The 23,970-nt window shown below is 40.6% G+C and overlaps 1 pseudogene; it reads right to left on the reverse strand.

Moving 5' to 3' along the window:
* Nucleotides 1-3,885: 3,885 nt before the first annotated feature.
* Nucleotides 3,886-22,772, reverse strand: LOC139154086 (vomeronasal type-2 receptor 26-like; annotated as a pseudogene).
* Nucleotides 22,773-23,970: the final 1,198 nt, after the last annotated feature.

Below are 23,970 nucleotides of genomic sequence, written 5' to 3' on the forward strand. Positions count from 1 at the left end.
AATTGGAGTTTACTACAGGCCCCCAAACCAAACAGATACAACGAACAACCTCTTTACAACCCAACTATCAGCAATATGCAACAAGCACAGCACAATAACAATGGGGGACTTTAACTACCCTGACATTAACTGGAAAACAAACTCAGCACCAGATTTCTCACCAGCCTCGCTGATAACTTTCTAAGTCAAAAAGTGGAAACAGCAACCAGAGGGACTGCAATACTAGACCTAATTTTAACAAACAGGGAAGAAATGATTGAGGGAATAGAAGGAGAAGGGACGCTAGGTGAGAGTGATCATACCATCCTAAAATTCAACATTGCGCAATCACTAACTACAACACCCAATTCAAGTACAGTCCCAGACTTCAGAAAAGCGGACTTTAACAAGCTCAGAGTGAACCTGAAGAATAAACCCTGGAAGGAACTTCTAAAGAGTAAATCCACACAGAATGCCTGGGAAGCCCTAAAAAACACTATCAAAACAATTCAATCCCCACAAAAAAGAAAAGCAGAAAAACTAAAATGAAACCAGCATGGCTAAACAAGGACCTCACAGACAACATAAAAGAAAAAAAAAAGCCAAATACAAAAAATGGAAAGAAGGACTCCTAACCAAGATGGAATATCAGCAAACAGCCAGAACCTGCAAGCAAAACATAAGAACAGCAAAAGCTCAACACGAACAGCTTGCAATGAAAATTAACGACAACAAAAAAAGCTTCTTCCACCACATAAACAAAAAAAATCAAAGAAACAGTCACCATACTAAAAAACAAAGATGGTAACGAAATCACCGACAACAGAGACAAAGCACAACTGCTCAATACCTACTTTACATCAGTCTTCACACATAAAGGAACCACCAACCAACCAACCTACAACCTAACTGCAAATAACAGCCCCGGAACCAAACTCAACACAGACAAAGCTACCATTAGAGACTACTTGAGGGAGCTTAACAAGTACAAATCACTGGGACCTGGCAGACTCCACCCCAGAGTCCTAAAAGAACTGGCAGACACCATAGCGGAACCTATTCTCCTCATCTACCAAAAATCTTGGGCCATTGGAGACCTACCAGAAGACTGGAAATGAGCAGACGTAGTTCCCATCCACAAAAAAGGGAAAAAGACAAATCCAAGCAACTACAGACCTATTAGCCTGACATCAATACCTGGAAAAATACTGGAGAAAATAATAAAAAAACAGCTTTGCCACTACCTGGAAACAAAGAAGATAATATCCAACAGCCAACATGGGTTTATCAGAAACAGATCATGTCAAACCAATCTCATTTCCTTTTTCAACACCATTACCAAATCAGTAGACCAGCGCAACCTGGTGGACCTCATATACTTAGACTCCAGCAAAGCTTTCGACAAAGTCGACCAATATCTCCTAATCAACAAATTAGAAAAAAGCGAAGTAGACTACACATGCAGATGGATCAATAGCTGGCTGACCAACCGCACCCAACGAGTTGTCCTCAGTGCGTAAGCAGTGGGGTACCACAGGGTTCAGTCCTGGGCCATGTGCTCTTCAACATTTTCATCAATGACTTGGACGAGGGAATAGAAAGGCAACTGATCAAATTCGCAGACGACATCAAGCTTGTAGGGGTAGCCAATACCCTAGAAGACAGGCTCAAATTACAGAAAGACCTCAACAGACTAACACAGTGGGCCCACACCAACAAAATGATGTTTAACATCGACAAGAGCAAAGTCCTTCACCTAGGCAGAAAAAACCCTGGACACACATACAACCTGGGAGAAACCCCTCTTAGCAGTGGCGACTGCGAAAGAGACCTCGGAGTCTTGGTGGACAATCAACTAAACATGAGCCAACAATGTGCAGCAGCAGCTAAAAAAGCCAACACAATCCTAAGCTGCATCAACAGGGGAATACACTCCAAGACCAGGGAAGTCTTAATACCACTCTTCTACGCCCTGGTCCGACCACACTTGGAGTACTGTATTCAGTTCTGGTCACCACACTTCAAAAGAGACATTGAAATTCTGGAGAAGGTGCAAAAAAGAGCAACCAAGATGATTACAGGATTGGAAACCAAGACTTACGAAGAGAGACTGAGGGAACTGGGCATGGATAGCCTAGAGAAAAGGAGGGCCAGAGTGGCCATGATAGCAGTCTACAAGTATATGAGGGGATGTCACAGAGAGGAGGGGATCACTTTATTCTTCAGGGCACCAGAGGGCCGGACAAGGAACAACGGCTGGAAGCTGACCAAGCAGAGATTCAACATGGAGATAAGGAGGAACTTCCTGACGGTCAGAGCGATCAACCAATCGAACAACCTACCAGCGGACGTTGTGAACTCCAACACTCTGGACATTTTAAAGAGAAGATTGAACTGCCACTTGACTGGTGTACTATAGGGTTCCTGCTTGGGTAGGGGGTTGAACTTGATGGCCTTCATGGTCCCTTTCAACTCACTCAATAAATAAGTAAGTAAGTAAGTAAGTAAGTAAGTAAGTAAGTAAGTAAGTAAGTAAGTAAGAATGAATGAATGAATGAATGAATGAATGAATAAGAACTTGTCCAAACCAGATGAATACTATCTCTGATCTGTGGGTAGGGATATTGGCTTTATTCTTGTACTTTAAGCAGCCTGAATAAATATATTTGGGAAGGCATGCTGACATCTCTACTCCTTCATTATAACAGATTCAACTTATTTTTATCCACAATAATTTTTTCTTTGCAAAATTTAAGTTTTTTTCTGCTTTTAAATAACAATAATTAGGAACAAAGCATAAAATCATTTTTAGTATTGAATTAAAATGATAAAATTGTATTATTGAATAATGAAAAGTTACATACATTATCAATAAAAAAAGCATAACAAGTGCTTTAAAACTGTCAAAAATACAACAGAAAAAAATAAAAGGAAAGAATAATATAACAGTAGACAGTTTCAATTCAATATATACCTAATGCAAATATTATGAAAGCAAGTCTCTGTGTGTTTGTGTGTATATCTATCATGGTTTTCCCTCTTCCATTGTTTTTTGCATAATAAACGAGTCCCATATTTTAAAATAGTTGTCCATACAAAGCCTTCATACAGTATTTGGCCAATCTGATCATCAATGGCATACAAGTGTACAAGTCTTTGAGCCATTGATTAAATGGGGCCATACATTTATTATGAATTTATCATTATAATATAAACAGCATATAAAATTACAGCTTTGTTTGGTGTTGGTCTTCATTAACATTGGGGTTTTCCCAGGAATCAAAGATGTCTGCGCTGGTATAGTATATATGCAGATCAGTATTATGTTGCTACCGGTATGGATAAGGATGGTGCACCGGTAGCAAAAGTTACACTGCATGTGAAGCTTCTGTTCTTCTGCATGCACGTCCCAGCATGTTTTTGCTTCTATGCACAGGAAGCAAAATTTCATGAGGGGATCAGCGCGTGAGAGAGATTCTGGCAATTTTTTGCTTCTGCGCATGCATGGAAGCAAAAATATTGCTGAAATCCGTCTCTCATGTACATCCCCTCTCAAGATTTTGCTTCCTGCGCATGCACAGAAGCAAAAACATGATGTGAAGCATGCACACGCACACAGGAGAAGTGAATCTGCGGGTGCAGCACACTGGTAGCAACAAAAATGTGAATCCGCCCTGATGCTGATCCAAGCAGTGTGACTTATGCAAACAATTTTAATTTTAATTTTGTAATTGATAATCATTTGTGATCATTTTACATGGGGTTTTTTTAGGACAAGAAACCTTTAACATAATTAAAACAATTTAAAAGTTCAGTGTCCAACAAAAAATTAATAAAGTTTCTGGCAACGATTTGATTCAACCCCAATGTTTAAAGACACATTAGAAGTATTTTCAATCCATTAATTCAATTAACAGAAATAAAGATTTTCCAAATAGAATCAACATACTGAAAAGAAAATGTAATTGATAGCTCTTTATATAGAATTTTGATAAAAAATATGTTGATAAATAATAAAAATAGGAAATGTGAATGCTATTTCTTTCTAATGAGCAGATCCTTGCTGTTCAATATAGGCTGAAACAGAATTATATAGCATTTAGGGAAAAAAATACAGCCCAATAATCCAGCACTAGATGCCAAGATGGAAAAGACTTCCACAGCCACCATGTATTTTCCCTTGGTGCTCAAGTACGAGGGAATAAAAGAAAACCACACACTGCAAAATACCAACATGCTGAAGGTGATAAATTTGGCTTCATTGAAAATGTCAGGCAATTTCTTAGCAAAATATGCAACAGTAAAGCTAACAAGGGCTAGAAAACTCAAGTAACCCAGAACACAATAAAACATAACATCTAATCCTTGCTTGCATTCCACCACAATTTCTTCAGCCAGAGCATGAAAGTCAAAATTTAGAATAGGAGGAAATATCCATAACCATACAATACAAATCCCAACTTGAATCAAGGAGCATCCAAGAAGAATGAAGTTGGCCAGTTTTTTTCCTATCCATTTTTTCAATTTGGATCCTGGCTTTGTGGCCATAAAAGCAAGTACCACAGTAACAGTTTTGGCCAATATGCAAGAAATAGCTATTGAAAAAATGATGGAAAAAGTGGCTTGTTGCAAATAGCAGGTGAGGGTCTGTGGTTTGCCAATGAACAAGAATGAGGACTGGAAACACAGCAGAAGGGATATAAGCAGATAGTAGGTTAGATCCCGATTGTTGGCTTTTACAATGGGAGTGTTCCGATGTATTGTGAATATCCAAAGAACCCAAACTGTGATTACAGATAACATCACAGCCAAAAAGACTAGTGTGATCCCCAAAGGTTCAGTGAAAGAGAGGAAGTTAATTCTTTTAGGAAGGCATTTATCTCTGTTTTTGTTTGAATAGTGATCTTCTGGGCATTGGAAACAATCATTCGTGTCTGAAAGATAGGATATGTATTGTGTTAATATCTAGAGAAAAACATATATTGCCCTAATATTGCCACAAAACATGTGCTTGAGAAGACAAGTTTAATCATTTTTTATCTTAAAAATTTTCCTAAACTTAATATAAAATACATGTGTGGGAATATCTCTGAATTTGATCTGAGCCTGAATTTCAGGAAAAAGATGTGAAACTAATTTTTGACTCAGGCTTAAGTGAGACTGAGTTAAGACTGAGTGGCTGGGGATATCCTATTTTTGTACTTAGGTGGAATGACACTTTTCTCTTTGCATCTCCCTCTTCAAAGTTGGTAAATAATCTGGTAATCTTCTTGGATGGATAGTTTTGAACTGTAACCAGGAATGTCTTCGTATAACTTCATCCAGTATGCCCATTGGCCTCTTTCCTAGACTGGGTGCTCTTGGAATGCTCACTTATGCCCTAGTGACCTTATGGCTGAAGTCTGCAAGGTGCTGTACATGAGAGTACTCTTGAAGACCACCTGAAAGCTTCCATTGGTCCAGAATGAAATAGTGCAAATGGTAGTAGTGATGCACATATACACTTCTGTTTCATGGGCTGCAGTAGCTATCATGCAATTCAAAGGGGTTTTTTTAATTGATAAACCCCTATATAGCATATGGAGTTGATTATTTGAGGTCACTTTCTCCCACAACATCTGGCCAACCAATTCAATCTTGCAGATACTTTAGTTTTTTTAATTAAAAAAATCCAGGGTCTATTAAGGATCTTAGAAGCAGTATATACCTCCAGAATGGAATCCTGCCTGAGGTTGAAAGACCCCACTCTGCTATTGCTTAGAAGAGCCAGAGCAGTGTTGGAATTCACTTTTTTTTACTACCGGTTCTGTCAGGGTGGCTTGGTGGGCATGGCTTGGTGGGCATGGCATTGCAAGGATGCTGTAAAATGTCCATTCCCTCCCCACTCCAGAAGAAGGTTACTGCAAAATCCCCATTTCCTCCCGATCAGCTGAGACTTGGAAAGCAGAGAATAGATAGGGATGGGGCAGTCAGAGATGGTATTTACCAGTTCTCCAAACTGCTCAAAATTGCTACTACAGTGGTACCTCGAGATACGAATTTAATTCGTTCTGGACCTGGGCTCTTAAGTCGAGCAGCTCTTATCTCGAACGACTTTTCCCCATAGGAATTAATGTAAATAATTTTAATTGGTTCCAGCCCTCAAAAAACTCATAAAGTTAGTCTAAATTATGCAGAAAGACATGTTTTTAATGAAGAAATGTACATGTACATATAAATGAATAATGAAGTTTCTTTCACTTAACTTGTAAACTTTCTTAAACTTTTAAATTTACATATGTTCAACTTCTCTGCCACCCAATCCTGTAGGACAGAGGTCCCCAACCCTTTTTGCACCAGGGACCGGCTTTAAGCGATCAAGAGAGGAATGGGTGAATGAATGGACGGAGGGTGGGAAGGAAGGAAGGAAAGAGGGAAGGGACAGGAACAGAGGAAGGAAGGAAGGAAACTTATGAAAGGGGAGAGTAAGAGAGGAATGAGTGAAGGGAGGGAGGGAAGAAGGTGGGAAGGAGAAAGAAAAGAAGAAATAGAGGAAGGGAAGGTAAAAGAGAGAAAGAAAAAGAGCAAGAAAGAAAGCAAGAAAGCAAGAAAGAAAGAAAGAAAGAAAGAAAGAAAGGGGGAAGGGACAGGAACAGAGGAAGGAAGCAAGGAAACTTATGAAAGGGGAGAGTAAGAGAGGAATGAGTGAAGGGAGGGAGGGAGGGAAGAAGGTGGGAAGGAGAAAGAAAAGAAGAAATAGAGGAAGGGAAGGTAAAAGAGAGAAAGAAAAAGAGCAAGAAAGAAAGCTGCAAGCACCCCCCCGAGCCCCCCAGGCCGGCTGCAACCTTTTAAAACACGCGCGCCGCTTCGCAGCTGTCTCCTGAAGCCGAACGCGGAAGTTAGCGTTTGGCTTCAGGAGACAGCTCCTTGGCGCTTGTATCTCGAATTTGGGCTTGTAAGTAGAACAAAAATATCTCTCCCCTCCAAGCTCTTATCTCGAGTTGCTCTTAAGTAGAGCAGCTCTTATGTCGGGGTTCCACTGTACTGGTTTTCCAGAACTGTTCAGAATCTGCTGAATCCCATTTCTGGCCATAAGATCCTGACATTTCACCCAGGTCTTAAGTAAAGATTATCACTTTATTATATTTGGCATTTTTATCCTTCATGTTTTATTGATTTCATTGTAATTATTTTGATTGTTTTGAGTGACCTGGAGACAATGAGATTTATGTAAATGATTACCTAGTAATCTTGTTACTAACAGAAAGAATAGTAAGCTATTCTTAATTACATATAATTTAGGTTGTATTAATTTAACTGAATGAGCTTCTGTGAGATTGAAAATATAATTCATCTTAGGCAGAAAAAAGGAGGGAGAGAGGGAGGGAAAAAAGTGAAAAAGGAATAGTTCTCTGAGTGCAATGCTGATTTATAACTCATATATGATTTTTTTAAAACTGGTGATCATCTCAAATCATAATTAGTTAATTATCCACATCCAGTTTCACATAATGAAACACATACTATATACTGAATTTTTTGATAAATTGGGTAGATATTCCAAGGGGCATATTTTCTGGCTTAATTTAATTGTAAACCTCCCCCCTCCCAAGCTATTCATGTAGAGATACACATTTCTATCTTATTCAGTTTCTCTAAATATTCTGGATTCATATTAATAAATATACAATGCCACAAAAGAGAGGAGGGTATCTCTTTAAGGATGATTAAATTGTAAGCTGTTAGCATTATATCTTATCCTACCCATCTGATCTGAAATTTTTCCATCTGCACATGGGACACAATCATAGCAGCAAAATGGCTTCCCCTCTTTTTTTCTTCTGTAATAACCCTGATAGCAGTTCTTATTGCAGAGAGAAAGTGGTTGTACCTGCCCATAAAGCAAAAGAATATAGATCATGCTCCTATTTTGATAAGCACTATGTCATTAACATTGTAATTTTATCTAATGTCATCTGAGGTCATGCCTGAACATTAGATATGTGTGCTTCCTTGAAATACAAGAATAATTAAAATAAAGATAATAAATAATATTATATAAATAAAACAACAGTTAAAATAACCTCAAGATTGGCTCCCACCTTCTAAAGAACCTGAAGACCTGGCTCTACCAATTGGCTTTGGGCCTGATGGGGGAATTTCATATTGAAGAGAGACAATTGACTAGCAGTACTTCCCAAACACCCCTGTATATTCTTCTTTCTTCTCCCCATTTTCACTTATAATTGATGCTTTATTACAATTTTATTGTGCTTTTTCTTATTTATTCATATATTTATGGTTACATTTTAACATTTAAGCTGTCCAAAGTCACCTTGTGGTTAGACTGATTAACTCACTAGCTCACTAACTCAGTCATTAACTAACCAACTAACTAACTAACTAAATATTTTAAAATGAAGAAATTGGACACAAACAGATGAAATATAAATTGGCAGATAAAAAGGGAACATAAAGTCTGGAACATTTTCAAAACAGGTAGACAACTTTTCAAATGATCATCTGGGAATAAAATTATTTTCGTGTGATGTGTTTTAGAGGTGGTAAAGTAAACAGATTGAGATCTGTTAATGTCAGTGATAAATAAATATCAGTGAGAAGATATTGGATGAAATTATTCAAATTAAACATGGAAAATTGTCAAAGACCATTGTAAGAGAATTTCTCAACTAACTTGGCATTTCTGAAGTCAAACTGCATCTTACCTGATTAAATGAACTATGCCATGTGATAGTATCTGTTTTCATGATTAGCTCTTTGTCTTGTGTATCCATCTTTCCTACTCTCACTTTTACAAAGGATTGGTTTGGAAAAACAACCCAGTTTAGAATATCATATCCAGCTTTTAATTCACCATTTTCATTGAAAGATACAATATCCCCAGCACTATTATTAAAAGTGATGCTCCTCAAGAAGGGGTGAATCTATAAAGATAAAGGCACATTTGTTAAATAACTATTATTACATTATTCTTGTTTTTATCTCAGTTTAGGGATTTATTCATGCAAGTTTAATATCTTTAGCTTTGAAGTCCTTGCCTGGGAAAGCAGAGGTAACTGCACACACAGTCAATACTGTCATCTCTACTACCCCATATACAATAGATAATCAATCAAGAAATAGAATATTAATTTTATACAGGTCTTTACTATTCTCTCTCTCTCTCTCTTCCTCCCCTTCACTCTATTTCTTTCTCCCTCCCCCTTTCTCTCCCTTCCTCTTTCTCTCTCTCTTTCTCCATCCCTTTCTTTCTCTTCCTTCCTTCCTCTTTTTTGCTCTCTTTCTCTCTCCCTCCCTACCTCCCTCTCTGTCTTTCTCTCTCTCCTTCCCTCCTTCTCTTTCTCTCGCTCTCTTACTTTCTTTCTCTCTCTTGCTCTCTTTCTTTCTCTTTTTCTCTCTCTCTCTTGTTCTCTTTCTCTCTCTCTCTCTCGCTCTTTCTCTTTCTTTCTTTCTTTCTCTCTCTCTCTTGCTTTCTTTCTCTCTGAGCTTCGCGGCACAGCTGACCATGTCTCGCAGCACACTAGTGTGCCATGGCACACTGGTTGAAAAACACTGGGCTAAACTGAACATCAAAAATATTTCCCATCAAAATTATTTCAACATGCATTCTGAATATAAATTACTTGAAGCTGTTAGATAAAATTACTCTTTATCTAACAGTAGGAATAGTTCAAAGATATCAGATCAGGAATCCATTCTTTTTAAAGGAAAGGGATATTCTATTATGTTATGTTTTTTTTCAAATGTTAAATTAAGGGATGGATACAGAAGGGATATATTCAAGAAACTATTCAATAGCAATAAATAGAGGCTGCAAATAGAAATTGATATGTCTTGGTACAAAAATATATTAACATGTGCTTTTGGTAACGAATATACTAAAATGTGTCATGCAACTCTGAAACAAATACTGGAGATTTTTTAAAAATTCAGCCAAAATGCTCCATCTATAAAGCCATTAGTGCTTTTTGTCCATTATATCAAAACTAAAATAACAAAAATACCCTACCTGCCAAGATTTATGTTCCAGATTATGTCTATTAAATATAGCTCTTTTTTGTGGCCTGGGTTTGTAGATGTCATGCAAAGCATATGCTAAGACAAAAATAGCATTGTAAATTCTGTAGCTCTGGGAAGTCATGCTCATTTCAAAAAGAACTCCTGGCAAATGGTCCAGTTTCTCTTGGCCAGTACATTCTTTTCCATTATGACCAGAAAATGAACAATTAAATGCCTGTTGCCAGAAAACCTGGATAAATCGATCATTGTTATCTGAATGAGGATCTAATCCCTGCAGAAAATGGGTGAATCCCAGAAGCTCATTGGTATGAATTGCAAAAGATAAGGCACCATGGAAGAACATCATATCAAATGTTTTCTGCAATATGTCTGATGAGAAATCCCAATGGGCTGTCATAATCCAGATTTTATGTACTGATTTAGTGTCATTGTCTTCCAGGAGCTTATATATGTACATCAACCATTTAATACATGTTATAGTTCTATGATTTGCATGTAGCACAAACACATTAACTTCAGATGAGGTTAATAACATAGATTCAGGTGATATTTGCATCAATAAGTCATAGTAGTTTAAATAATGAGATAATGTTGGTATATTTACAATGATGGCTGGGCAGATGCCATGCTGAGAGAGCAGTGGTGTTAAGGTCTGTACAAACTTTTCTCCATCATCATCATCTGTTGCAATGATCCCAACCCAAGTCCACTGAAAATGCAAAAGAAGTTGTACGATTCCTGAATATTGGACCATATCACTTGGCATCATTCTATACAAAAAAGGAAGAAATTTGCGAGCATTCACCACTGGAGCAAATACAGAGTAAGCAATCTGTCAAGAAAAAAAAAAAGGCAAATATGATTATTTTCAAATACTTGTCATGCTTTTATGTTTTTGGGGAGATAATTATTGTAACATGATTAGGCACTCCACATAATAAATCATTTGGAATAAACTCTGAAAATCCTTCATCTACTTATAGTGGAGATAGTCATGATATTTCAAAGATACAGCATGTCTATTTCTCAAAGGTTTTTTTTTCAATATTCTCATGAGTTAGCCAATCTTTGCTCTGTGGCAAAAATATAGAATATGGTAAAATGATCAAATATCTTAAATACATTCATATTTAATGACATTGCAAAGAATACTGTTTTTGAGACCACACACACCTTTTTTCATTCAAAAATCGAGGCAGTAACATTTGAGACGAAAATAGAAAAGTAACAATTAAAGGATACACGGATGCATGTGATCCTTAAGACCAGCTAGGAAAATGTTATGTTTATTGTGACTGATTTGAACATTTTTTAAATGTATAAGTATATCATCACAATCATTGTATTTAACATATTTGATTTAAATGTAAAATATATAAATGAAAATTTTAGCTTTATCCTAGCTTTACTAAGAAGTAGAGTGCATCAACCAATGGTCAAATACAGCCATTGATCTGAAAACCCTCTTCCACAAATAAAAAGACATAATATGGAAAAACTTTATAAAGCAGTCGTTGTGTCTACCTGAGGAATTTTATAGATGCCTGTAAGGGTAGCCATGTAGAAGGAGGTGGAAGAGTCTAAACCTCCGATCAGGGATATCATTTTTTTTGCATTATCACAGCTATAATTAGGAATGGTTCTTTTCCAAGTAGAAAGAAGCTTCAAAGTATTGTAATAAGTCATCCTTGGACTGGAATAACTGTCATAGATGTGGAACCCCAGGGTAAGATTTGGTAAGGTTTGGGAATTCTCGTTGATCTCCTTCACTGCAAATGCCATGGTCAGGACATGTTGGTAGTTCTTCAACTTCAAACTAAAAGCAGAATTACATTATGAAAAAATACAATCATTGTTTATAGAACAATTTGTTTGGCTTGATGTCAGTTTATATAGAGAAAACCATAGTCCATATGGATAAGGAAAGATTGACATTTGAACTTTAGCAAGATCTAGAACACCACTTATATGGATAAGTTATTCATACGTTCTTCCTTATTTATTAAAAGGTCAATTTATATGTCTCCCCTCTCCTCTCCTCTTCTCAAAGCCTAATTTTGTTTTAATAACACTGAATATAAAGAAACAACTGCAAATCTCTTTCTTTTCTAAAATATGATTATTTTGTATAATAACTAATTCACATTATCCATGGCCTATAACTCAATTTCTCCAAAGTGTAAATCTGTAAAGATTGCAATTACATTTACTTTTTATATTGTTAATGAATTTCCTTTACATAACATAAACGAGTGTGTTCACGAAGATTCATATACATTTTGAAATTGGAAATGAGTTAAATTTTCAGGTGTCAAAAAATCTCTTTTCACTTCAATAAAATCACATGGGAATTCCAGTTAAGGTGTGCATATAAATCCACAGTGTAAACAAGATAAAGAATAAAATAGATTAAAAGGACTGCTGGGTATGTGAAAGATAAAAAAGAATAAAGTATAAAGCTATGAGAAATTGAACAATAAAAAGTGCAGATTAGTTGCTAGAAAGAGCCAGGACAATACCAGGTGAAATTTGAAACACATGGTAAAAAATGAGTCTAATTAACAGGACAAAATAGAAAGAAATAAATGGGTATAAAGAGAAAATATATTGTACTAAAAGAAACTCTGAGTAGATTTTGTAGCAGATCTCAACTTACAGACCAAACTTAAAATTCATTGACTCAAATCATAACATAGAACAAGACTGAATGCCAAATATTCCATTGCAAGTTGAAAAAATATTTCATTTTTTTCTATTTGTGTTTTGAATTTTTTTTAAAAGAAAAAAATATCCGTACACAAGATCACATAAAGGCTTCATTTTGAAACTTTCATTGAAAGATGGTATGTCAAATACGCAATTATACTGAGTTGTAATTGCTCCTATGATTAAATCCTCTGTCTGACAATATTCATTCAGTATCTGGATGGGCTCAATAATCATACATAAAGCACTCAGAGTTTTGTATTCAGCTGAATGCTGCTGCAACCACAGAATGAGCAGAAGCAACAGAAATATTTTTGCCATCCCAATCAAAAAGTAGTTCAGATTTCATACATCAATAGTGCCATCCATCGTTATTTTGGTTATACCACATTGTCTTGACTGGCTTCAGATACTTTTCATAAAAGTAAATTTTTAGAGGTGGTTTGAAAAGCTTCAAGAGTATCTCAGACCAAATTGGGACCACACAGAGATACAGTAGTCAATATAAGCTTCCACAAAGTGGTAATGTTGTATGTATGACTTGAGAAAAGTATCATGTGGTTTGCCAAGATGGAGATAATTGTTAGGTTATAGTATATGGCACTCTGTGTTACACAAGGGAAAAATAAACAATTGTTCAAACTCTGTCTAATTTAAGATATATGTGGGATGATAAACAATAGGATCTAGGTACAAATAAGAACATTACTATGCTTATGTCAGGATGAATTGGATTCTTGCAGAAAAGGGTCTGAATAACTGGTATTACAGATCACTAAAATTGTCCCTTTCTTATCATACCTGAAGATATCTTAAATAATTTAATAATCAAGTATGATAAACATAGGATTTGGAGTAATGTTTTACAGTCATGTTTGGATTCCTAATCCTATTTCAGAACCTTAAAGATATTGTGTTTTCTTCCTGGTACATAGTATATTAAAGGTAGGCAGGGATTGCTACTACTGCCGCTACCAGTGCACTGCGCGCACAGCTTCGGGTTTCTGGCATGCATGCACATCCCTGCAAGATTTTGCTTCTGCACATGTGCAGGAAACAAAATTTCGCAAGGGAACATGTGCGTGAGAGAGATTTTGGTGGGTTTTTTTGCTTCTGCACATGCACGGAAGCAAAACATCACTGAAATCTTTTGTGTGCATGCATTCCCTCATGAGATTTTGCTTCCTGCATAAGCGCAAAAGCAAAATCTGGCTGGGAAATGTGCATCTGTGGCACAATTAGGACCCACAGAGTTGGCTTTCTCCAGGTCCCATTGACTAAGCAATGCCATCTGGCGAGACCCAGGGGAAGAGCCTTCTCTGTGGCAGCCCTGGCCCTCTGGAATCAACTCCGCCCAGAGATTAGAACTGCCCCCATCCTTCTCACCTTTCGCAAGTAGTTGAAAACCCACCTATGTCACCAGGCATGGGGAAATTGATATATCCCCTAGCTATTACGGTTTATGTATGGTTTCATTGGGTTTTGTGACTATTTTAATGACAAGAGTCTTAAATTGTTTTCTAAGTATTGGATCTGTATACTGTTTATTACTGTTGTGAGCTGCTCCGAGTCTCCGGAGAGGGGCGGTATACAAATCTAATAAATTTATTATTGTTGTTGTTTTTGTTTTTATTGTTATTGTTATTGTTATTGTTGTTATATCATTACAACTCAGCAAATGAGATCACTATGTTGGATTTCATATTTCATCACCAGTCAGACGCTTCCCAAGCACCTAGGACTGCATGATGTAGCGGCGAATTATGTTTGCCGATCCCAGTAAAGTGGCCTTTTGCAATTGACAGATGGAGATTTTTTCAATTCTGATGGTTTTCAAATGTCTGCTGAGATCTTTTGGCACTGCCCCAGCGTGCCAAGTACCACTGGGATAACTTTCACTGGCTTATGCCAGAGTCGTTGCAGCCCGATTTTTAGATCTTCGTATTTCACTAATTTCTCTAGCTGCTTCTCCTCAATTCTGCTGTCCCCTGGGATTGCAATGCCGATGATCCATACTTTCTTTTTCTCCACAATCAGGGTGTCTGGTGTGTTATGCTTCAGAATTCGGTCAGTCTGAAGTCGGAAGTCCCACAGTAGTTTTGCTTGCTCATTTTTGACCACTTTTTCGGGCTTATGATCCCACCAGTTCTTTGCCACTGGTAAATGGTAGTTCTGGCACAAGTTCCAGTGGATCATCTGTGCCACAGCATCATGTCTATGCTTGTAGTAAGTCTGTGTGACCTTTTTGCAACAGCTGAGTATGTGATCGATTGTTTCATCTGTTTCTTTACATTTCATTTCATTTCATTTCATTTATTGGATTTATATGCCGCCCCTCTCCGAAAACTCGGGGCGGCTAACAACAGTCATAAACAATATACAGTAAAAATCCAATACTAAAAACTAACTTAAAACCCCCTAATGTATAAAACCAACATACGTACAAACATACCATACATACAGTTGTATCAGCCTAGGGGGAGAAGAGGTCTTAATTCCCCCATGCCTGGCGGCAGAGGTGGGTTTTGAGTAGCTTACGAAAGGCAAGGAGGGTAGGGGCAATTCTAATCTCTGGGGGGAGTTGGTTCCAGAGGGCCGGGGCCGCCACAGAGAAGGCTCTTCTCCTGGGTCCCGCCAAGTGGCATTGTTTCGTTGACGGGACCCGGAGAAGACCCACTCTGTGGGACCTAACTGGCCGCTGGGATTCGTGCGGCAGAAGGCGGTTCCTGAGATAATCTGGTCCGGTGCCATGAAGGACTTTATAGGTCATAACCAACACTTTGAATTCTGACCGGAAACTGATCGGCAACCAATGCAGACTGCGGAGTGTTGGTGTAACATGGGCATATTTAGGAAAGCCCATGATTGCTCTCGCAGCTGCATTCTGCACGATCTGAAGTTTCCGAACACTTTTCAAAGGTAGCCCCATGTAGAGAGCGTTACAGTAGTCGAGCCTCGAGGTGATAAGGGCATGAGTGACTGTGAGCAGTGACTCCCGGTCCAAATAGGGTCGCAACTGATGCACCAGGCGAACCTGGGCAAACGCCCCCCTCGCCACAGCTGAAAGATGTTTCTCTAATGTGAGCTGTGGATCGAGGAGGACGCCCAAGTTGCGAACCCTCTCTGAGGGGGTCAATGTTTCTCCCCCCAGGGTGATGGACGGACAGATGGAATTGTCCTTGGGAGGCAAGACCCACAGCCACTCCGTCTTGTCTGGATTGAGTTTGAGTTTGTTGACACCCATCCAGGCCCCAACAGCCTCCAGGCACCGGCACATCACTTCCGCTGCTTCGTTGACTGGACATGGGGTGGAGATGTATAACTGGGTATCATCGGCATATTGATGATACCTCACCCCATGCCCTTGGATGATCTCACCCAGCGGTTTCATGTAGATGTTAAATAGCAGGGGGGAGAGGACCGACCCCTGAGGCACCCCACAAGGGAGAAACCTAGAGGTCGACCTCTGACCCCCCACTAACACCGACTGCGACCGACCGGAGAGGTAGGAGGAGAACCACTGGAGAACAGTGCCTCCCACTCCCAACCCCTCCAGCCGGCGCAGAAGGATACCATGGTCGATGGTATCGAAAGCCGCTGAGAGGTCAAGAAGCACTAGGACAGAGGACAAGCCCCTGTCCCGGGCCCACCAGAGATCATCCATCAACGCGACCAAAGCAGTTTCCGTGCTGTATCCGGGCCTGAAACCCGACTGCTGGGGACCTAGATAATCGGCTTCTTCCAAGGACCGCTGGAGCTGGAGTGCCACCACCTTCTCGACAACCTTCCCCATGAAGGGAAGGTTGGAGACTGGACGGTAGTTATTGAGTACGGCTGGGTCCAGGGAGGGCTTCTTGAGGAGGGGGCGCACGAGCGCTTCTTTATAGAGTGTTGGAAAGACTCCCCTCCCCAAGGAAGCGTTGGTAATCTCCTGGGCCCAGCTCCGTGTCACCTCTCGGCTGGCCGAAACCAACCAAGAGGGACACGGATCCAGTGAACAGGTGGCAGAACTCACAGCTCCAATGGCCTTGTCCACTTCATCAGGTGTCTCCAAGTCAAACTCCTCCCAGACAGATGGACAAAGACGTTTAGCCCCAGTCACCTCGACTGACTCGTTGTCAGTCGACTCTGTTTTACAATTGGAGTCGAGATCGGCCCGGATCCGAGCGATTTTATCAGCGAAAAACGTGTTAAAGTCCTCGGCACTACTCTGTAAGGGCTCCCCAACTCCCCCCTGATTAAGAAGGGAGCGGGTCACCCTAAACAGAGCGGCCGGGCGGGATTCCGCTGATGCAATCAAGGCGGAATGATACGCGCATCTTGCCGCCTTGAGCGCCACTTTGTAAGTCTTAATAAAGGCTCTTACAAGTGTTCGATCGGATTCGGACTTACTCTTCCTCCATCGCTTCTCTAGACGTCTCTTCTGGCGCTTCAACTCCCGGAGCTCCTCGTTGAACCATGGAGCTCTACGGGGTCTAGCGCCACGGAGAGGTCGCAACGGCGCAATACGGTCAAGGGCCTCTGCTGCCGCCTTGTTCCAGGCCTCAGCCAGAGACTCTGCCGGACTGCGGACGAGTGTATCTGGAAGAACCCCAAGCGCCTTCTGAAAGCCTTCTGGATCCATCAGGCGTCTGGGGCGGAACATCTTAATTGGTTCCGCCTCCCTGCGGGGGAGGATTGGAGCCAGGAAGTCAAGCCGCAGTAGAAAATGGTCTGACCATGACAAAGGCAACACTTCTAAGCCCCTTAGTCTCAGACCATTACTCAGTTGCTCAGAGAGGAATACCATGTCGGGTGAGTGCCCCCCCTCATGAGTCGGACCCTGAACTACTTGGGTCAGGTCCATGGCTGTCATGGTGGCCATGAACTCCTGTGCCAATCCAGAGGATTCGCCGAGCGACGGCAGGTTGAGGTCTCCCAAGACAATAAGTCTAGGGAACCCCACCGCCAGCCCGGCTACCTCCTCGAGCAGCACAGGCAGGGCTTGTGCCACGCAGCTGGGAGGCAGGTACGTGAGAAACAAGCCCACCTGAACCCCTAAGTCCAACTTCACCAGGAGGGACTCACAACCCGCAATCTCCGGAGCAACGAGTCTACGCAGGCAGAGGCTCTCCCTGGCTATAATAGCCACTCCTCCCCCCCTTCCTTGGGGTCGAGGTTGATGCCATATCTGAAACCCGGCTGGGCAAATTTCAGAGAGAGGAACTCCTCCCTCTGGGCCCAGCCAGGTTTCAGTTACACATGCCAGGTCGGCCTCCTCATCCAGGATCAAATCCCGGATGAGGAGAGCTTTATTTACCACCGACCTGGCATTGAGTAGCAGCAACCTGAGCCCAGGGCCAGATATACACTCATCACCAGTATTCTGGGTTGAGCTCACGGAGCCGGAACAAGGGATCGTTATTAAGCAACGATCTCTCCTTCCCCTGTAACGGCTAGCTCCGTGACTCCCGCCATATCTGCCTCTCCCCAGCAGCACTGAGATATCCTGACCCTCTGTCACCCCAGAGATAGCCGCCCCTCCCCCTCCCGCCTCTCCAGCGCCAGGTTGGCCTAGTGTATTATTTACATCACTCCCATTCATTTCACCCATACTATGATCCCACCCGTCCCATCCGCCCCATCCATACCAATCATTTGCTCCATACACCCTATGCCCATCCCAGTTATCCATCAATAAAACACCCCCCCAATAATTTAGTTAAAATATAAATCAATTAATTAAAATACTACAGTTAAAATACTAATAAAAGAAGTAAATACAAATAGAAATAGAAAATATAGAATATATAAAATATAGGTAATAGTATAACAATTCAGTTGATTAAAATGAACCCAGTCAGCAGCAAATAACAACAGCACCAAGGTCTCAGGTAGTAAAGTCACAAATTGCTCAGAGTCCAGAGTCATTCTATATCTCCCCCACTCCTCAGAGAAGGGGCGGTAGAACGTCCTTATCCCAAGTATGCTGGTTATTAAATTAATTTCCCTGTCTCTCAGAGTCCTTAGTGTCAATGATGATTTCAGATCTTCCTTCTCTCTTGTCCCATCCACTCTTACAGTGCCTCCAAACCGCACTGGTCGGCCCTCCGTTGATTCCCAGTAGTTTTGCAGCAGAGTCTCATTACTATAGATCTCATAAATTGACATGCCCAGTCTGTTGTGTTCCCAGCAGTAGCCAAATTGGCAATCCAGACCTCTATGCAGCCACAGTATGCTCCTTTGGTGGTCATAGTGGTACTCTCCTCCTTGGCCTCTTTGTTTTCCCATAGCCCTCTGTCTCCTCTCTCTCCTCCTCCTGCAGTTCCCCACTTGGCTGGTCTTTTGACACCGAACACCCCCACCATTCGGTGTTCCCGCGTCTCAGGACCGCTTAGTGTATCTGGTGGGTCTGGCTGTTTCAATTTGGCTGGCTCGATAACTCAGCTCAGCCTCTCAGTCTCTGAAGCTCTCAGTCTCTGAGGGTCGTAACTCGGTGAGGAAAAGAGAGAAAAGGGCTGCAGGTAGTTTCGATCTGATTTGCGGCCGCCATTTTCCGCGCCCCAGCTGATTCCTCAGCGAATTCCGCGGCGGTGACAGTCCAAAGCAGGCGGCGCGAAGCCGGGGGCAGCGGGATCCTCCCAGACAAGGCACAGGCTGGGCACAGGGTTCCTTCTACAGCTCTAGCCCCCCTATCCTCGACAACGTTGCTGCAGCCAAGATGTTGCAAAAATAAACGCCGCGGAGCAGGGGGGGGGGTGATGGAAGCGCCACGGAGCAGGGGGGCAGCAAGGACCCCCTGAGCTGGGACGAGCCGACTCCTGAGCCCAAATCCCAAATGCTCACCCTCCGAGCCACCGGGCTGCAAATGAGCTGCAAACGGGCCGTCCGGCGCCTCCGGCTCCCTCCCGACAGCACAACACAGCTCAGCTGCAAACAGCAGCCGCCATTCTGCCACGTCTCTGTCAGTCCGGCTCCAGGCGGGTTCGCGGCCAAGCAGCTCACCAATGCCGCGAACACCGCCGAACCCAAGGTCTCCAGAAGCAGGGACACCTCACCTCCAAAACAGGTTGTTGCCTTGACGTGGGAAGTTTCTATATTTTCTATATTTTCTGATGTTTAACCGTAGTCCGGTGGAGCTGTAATTCCACCCTCCTCCCCCCACCGGAACCGGAAGCACCACGAGTTTACAGAGTCTGCATTTGGATCATCAGTTGATTTTTCAATTCTGGCTTTGACAGCATTTGTTCTACTGGCCTGTTCTTGTGCCACCAGTACTAGTTCTTCTGTCTCCTTTTTGAGTGTTCCATTTGTAATCCATGATCAGGTCTTTTCTTTGTCCACTTTGCCTTCAATCTTCTTCAAGGACTGGCCATGCAATGCTTTGTTCCACCAACTGTCCATACGACATTGAGTTACAGTTTTTCTGTACTGGTCCTTAGTTTGCTTCACCTTGAGAAGCTTCCTATTGTTGACCTCCATCAACGCTGACTCTTTGCTCTCCTTCACATAGTCAGCTAATGCATGCTTCTCTTCTTCCACTGTCTGCTTCACTTGCAAAAGTCCTCTGCCGCCTATTTTCCTTGGTAAATTCAGCCTGTCAACATCACTGAAGGGGTGTAGTGCATGATGGATTATCGGTCGCTGGGATTTGTGCGGTAGCAGGCAGTTCCGGAGGTACTCTGGTCCAATGCCATGTAGGGCTTTGAAGGTCATGACCAACACTTTGAATTGTGACCAGAAACTGATCAGTAGCCAATGCAAGCCACGGAGTGTTGAAGAAATATGGGCCTTCTCTGTGGTGGCCCCGGCCCTCTGGAACCAACTCCCCCCCGGAGATTAGAACTGCCCCCACCCTCCTTGTCTTTCATAAACTACTCAAAACTCACTTATACCGCCAGGCATGGGGGAGTTGAGACACCTTTCCCCCAGGCTTTTTTATACTTTGTTTTATGTTTGGATTGAATGTGCTGTTTGGTTTTTTAAATAATGATAGGGTTTTATATGTTTTTTAATATTAGATTTGTTCCACTACTATATTGTTTTTATTACTGTTGTGAGCCATCCCGAGTCTTCGGAGAGGGGCGGCATACAAATCTAGTAAATAATAATAATAATGTTGATGTCATTGCTGAAGATTCGCACAGTGTTGGTTAGTGACTGTATCTCAGTTTCTGATTTGCCATATAACTTCAGGTCATCCATATGCAGCAGGTGTGAAATTTTTGGTGAATTCTTAGCAGTTTGTTAGCCTAGGTTTGTTTTCTGTAGGATGAGTGACAGTGGGATTATAGCAATGGTGAATAGCAATTGGGACAAAGAGTCCCTCTGGAAGATGCCCCTTCTGATATTGATCAGTCCATAGTTTTCATTCCCCCAAAAAGCTCAGTCTTCCAATATTTCATCACCTTTTCTATGAATTTCCTGATGTTTTCATTGACTCCAATGACTTCCAGGCATTTTATGATCCAGCTGTGTGGCAATGAGTCAAAGGCTTTCTTGTAGTCAATCCAGGTCATGTATAAGTTTCTTTTCCTGTTCTTACAGTTCTCCGAAATCATTTTATCAATTAGGAGCTGGTCTTTTGTATCTCTGCTTCATCCTTAATTGGCCTTTTGCTCCATTGGCATGATGTCATTTTCTTCTAGATAGCCCTGAATTCTGTCAGCTATGATACCTGTCAGCAGTTTGAGCATGGTCGGCAAACATGTTATTGGCCTGTAGTTTCTTGGTATGGCTCCTTTCACTGCATCTTTCTGTATTAAATATGTTCTGCCAGTTGTAAGCCATTCACTGATATTTCCTGTCTGCAGCATTTTGTTGAACAATTTGGCCATTTTTCCATGCAGGCTGGTCAGGTATTTCAGCCAAAAACCATGCACCTGATCAGTGCCAGGGGATGTCCAGTTCTTTACTTTCTTCACTCTTTTTGCAATCATTTCAGGTATTATTTCCAGATGCTGCATATTGCTCTTTGAGAATTTTTTCTCAAATTCCTTTATCCAGCTAGCATTGTTGTTATAGTCTTTTTCGACCTCCCAGAGATCTTTCCAGAACTTTGTTGTTATTTTCACCTCTGGCTTTTCAATTTTCTTATCTGTTTGCTGATGCAGGTTCTGGTAGAACTGCCTCTGGTTGGATTGAAATGTTTGATTCTGCCTGTACTGGGTGATCCTAGCTTCATATCGCTCAATTTTCCTGGCTGTCGCTGTTATCTGCTGCTTTACAATTTCCAGAGCTTTATCGATCTTTCTTGTACTAAGCCAGTACTTTTTTGTCAAGTAGTATTTGATCTTCTGATTGTTCAGTTTCTGCTCTTTAATGTTCTTCAAGTTACTTGCATCTGATCTCAAGCTTTTGATTTTCAGTTCTAGTCAGATTTTCCATTTTGGTTTTCCAGTTGGTTTTCCAATTGGTTTCTGTTGCAGTAATCCTAGTTCTTCAGTTACTATCACAGCTGTACTCTAGGCAAGCTGATTCAATTCTTCAATTGAAGTTACATTGAGAGTTGCAAATGCAGAGTTAATATCTTCCATCAGTAGGACAAGTCGTTTCTTGCTTATGTTTTTTAAGGCTGGCAGTATCTTTCGCTCTGCATTGGACCCTGGATGAGCAAGTATTTGGTCCTTAAGTTATTGCTGACTTTGAGTCATAGTGTCAAGTGTCCCATCTGCAGCTTCTTGCTGTCTTTCCAAGTTTTCATCAGGTTCCAGTTGTGCAATGACTCCAGATCTTATTGGAGCTTCTACTGGTGCCAGATCAGATTTTGGTGTTTTTATTTTGCAAATTTTCTGTATTTCTTCTAATTCGACTTTACTGAACATTTGGTTCCTGATTATGAGTCGTCGCTGATCAGCCAGTCGAAGTTCTGTTATTTTTGAGTCTGCATATTCTTGTTTCCATAATTGATACGTCCCTCTTTGATATCCACGTTTCTCAGGTTCCGAGTTGTAATAACACTTTATGATTGTGCGATTCTCTGACATTGAGAATTTCTGCCACTTTTTGATTTGTAAGCTTTGTTTGTTTTGTTCCTGTAGCTCATTTGTCGATGGCTGCCCAGGTTCCACAGCAGCCACCGCTGCCATGTCCTCATCTGTAAGGAACCCACTACTGATTAAAGGAAAATATTTATAGCTGACAGTTGAAATGTAGGGTCTTTTCTGCTCTCTGAGCTTGGTTGCTTTCTTGCAGATGTTTCCTACCCAAACTAGATAATATCATGCCTTCTAGTTTAAATTACCTAGCTTGGATAATGAAATGTATGCAAGAAAACAATCAACTCAGGAAGCACCAATGACCCCTCACGTAGTATATTTTACAGATCTGTGATCTGTGCATTTATTATCCTTTCCCGTTTCTCATTCACTTGACCAAACTATAGAGGGAAATTCTCATCATTGTTCTCAACATTTCTAAGACCAATGGCTTTTTAACATTTCCTTTCTTTTCATATTTTGCAGAAGTGGAATATATACTTTCTTCTCTTTCTTTAGGCATTAATTCTTTAGGCATTAATCCTAGATTAACTTCTTTCCAACTCTCTGTTATCTTTCCTCCTTGTAAAATAAAATATAAATTTTGTAAAGACTATAAAAGTTCATCCTGAAAGCAATATATTTTAATCATATTTTGATCTACAAAAGCTCTCCAAAATAATTTGAAAATCTCTCTCTCTCTCTCTCTTGTGCCTCTCACACTTTAAGTATTATTTTTAAAGTGAAACAAAATAAATGAATTTTTTATAGCTAAGTATTCCAGGAAATTGTTGAATACAACTACAGAATATCTGAAATAATTTTCTATCTTGGGTGGGAACCCACATTGGAAATGAAATCTGATATTTATATTATTATTATTATTATTATTATTATTATTATTATTATTATTATTATTATTATTATTATTATTATTTAGATGTGTATGCTGCCCCTCTCCGGAGACTCTCATAGCAGCTTACAACAACAATACATAGTACAAATCTAATGGTTAAAAAAGAACAGTTTAAGTGCTTTACAGCCCTCTTTAAGCGGTTTACAGAAAATAAGCATATTGCCTCCAACAATTTATTTATTTATTTATTTATTTATTTATTCATTCATTCATTCATTCGTTCGTTCGTTCGTTCGTTCGTTTGTTTGTTTGTTTGATTTTTATGTCGCCCTTCTCCTTAGACTCAGGGCGGCTTACAGCATGTTGGCAATAGCACTTTTTAAAAACAGAGCTAGGCTATTGCCCACACAATCCGGGTCCTCATTTTACCCACCTCGTAAGGATGGAAGGCTG

This window comes from Erythrolamprus reginae, chromosome Z (assembly GCF_031021105.1).
Source record: "Erythrolamprus reginae isolate rEryReg1 chromosome Z, rEryReg1.hap1, whole genome shotgun sequence".
Taxonomy (NCBI): Eukaryota; Metazoa; Chordata; class Lepidosauria; order Squamata; family Dipsadidae; genus Erythrolamprus; species Erythrolamprus reginae.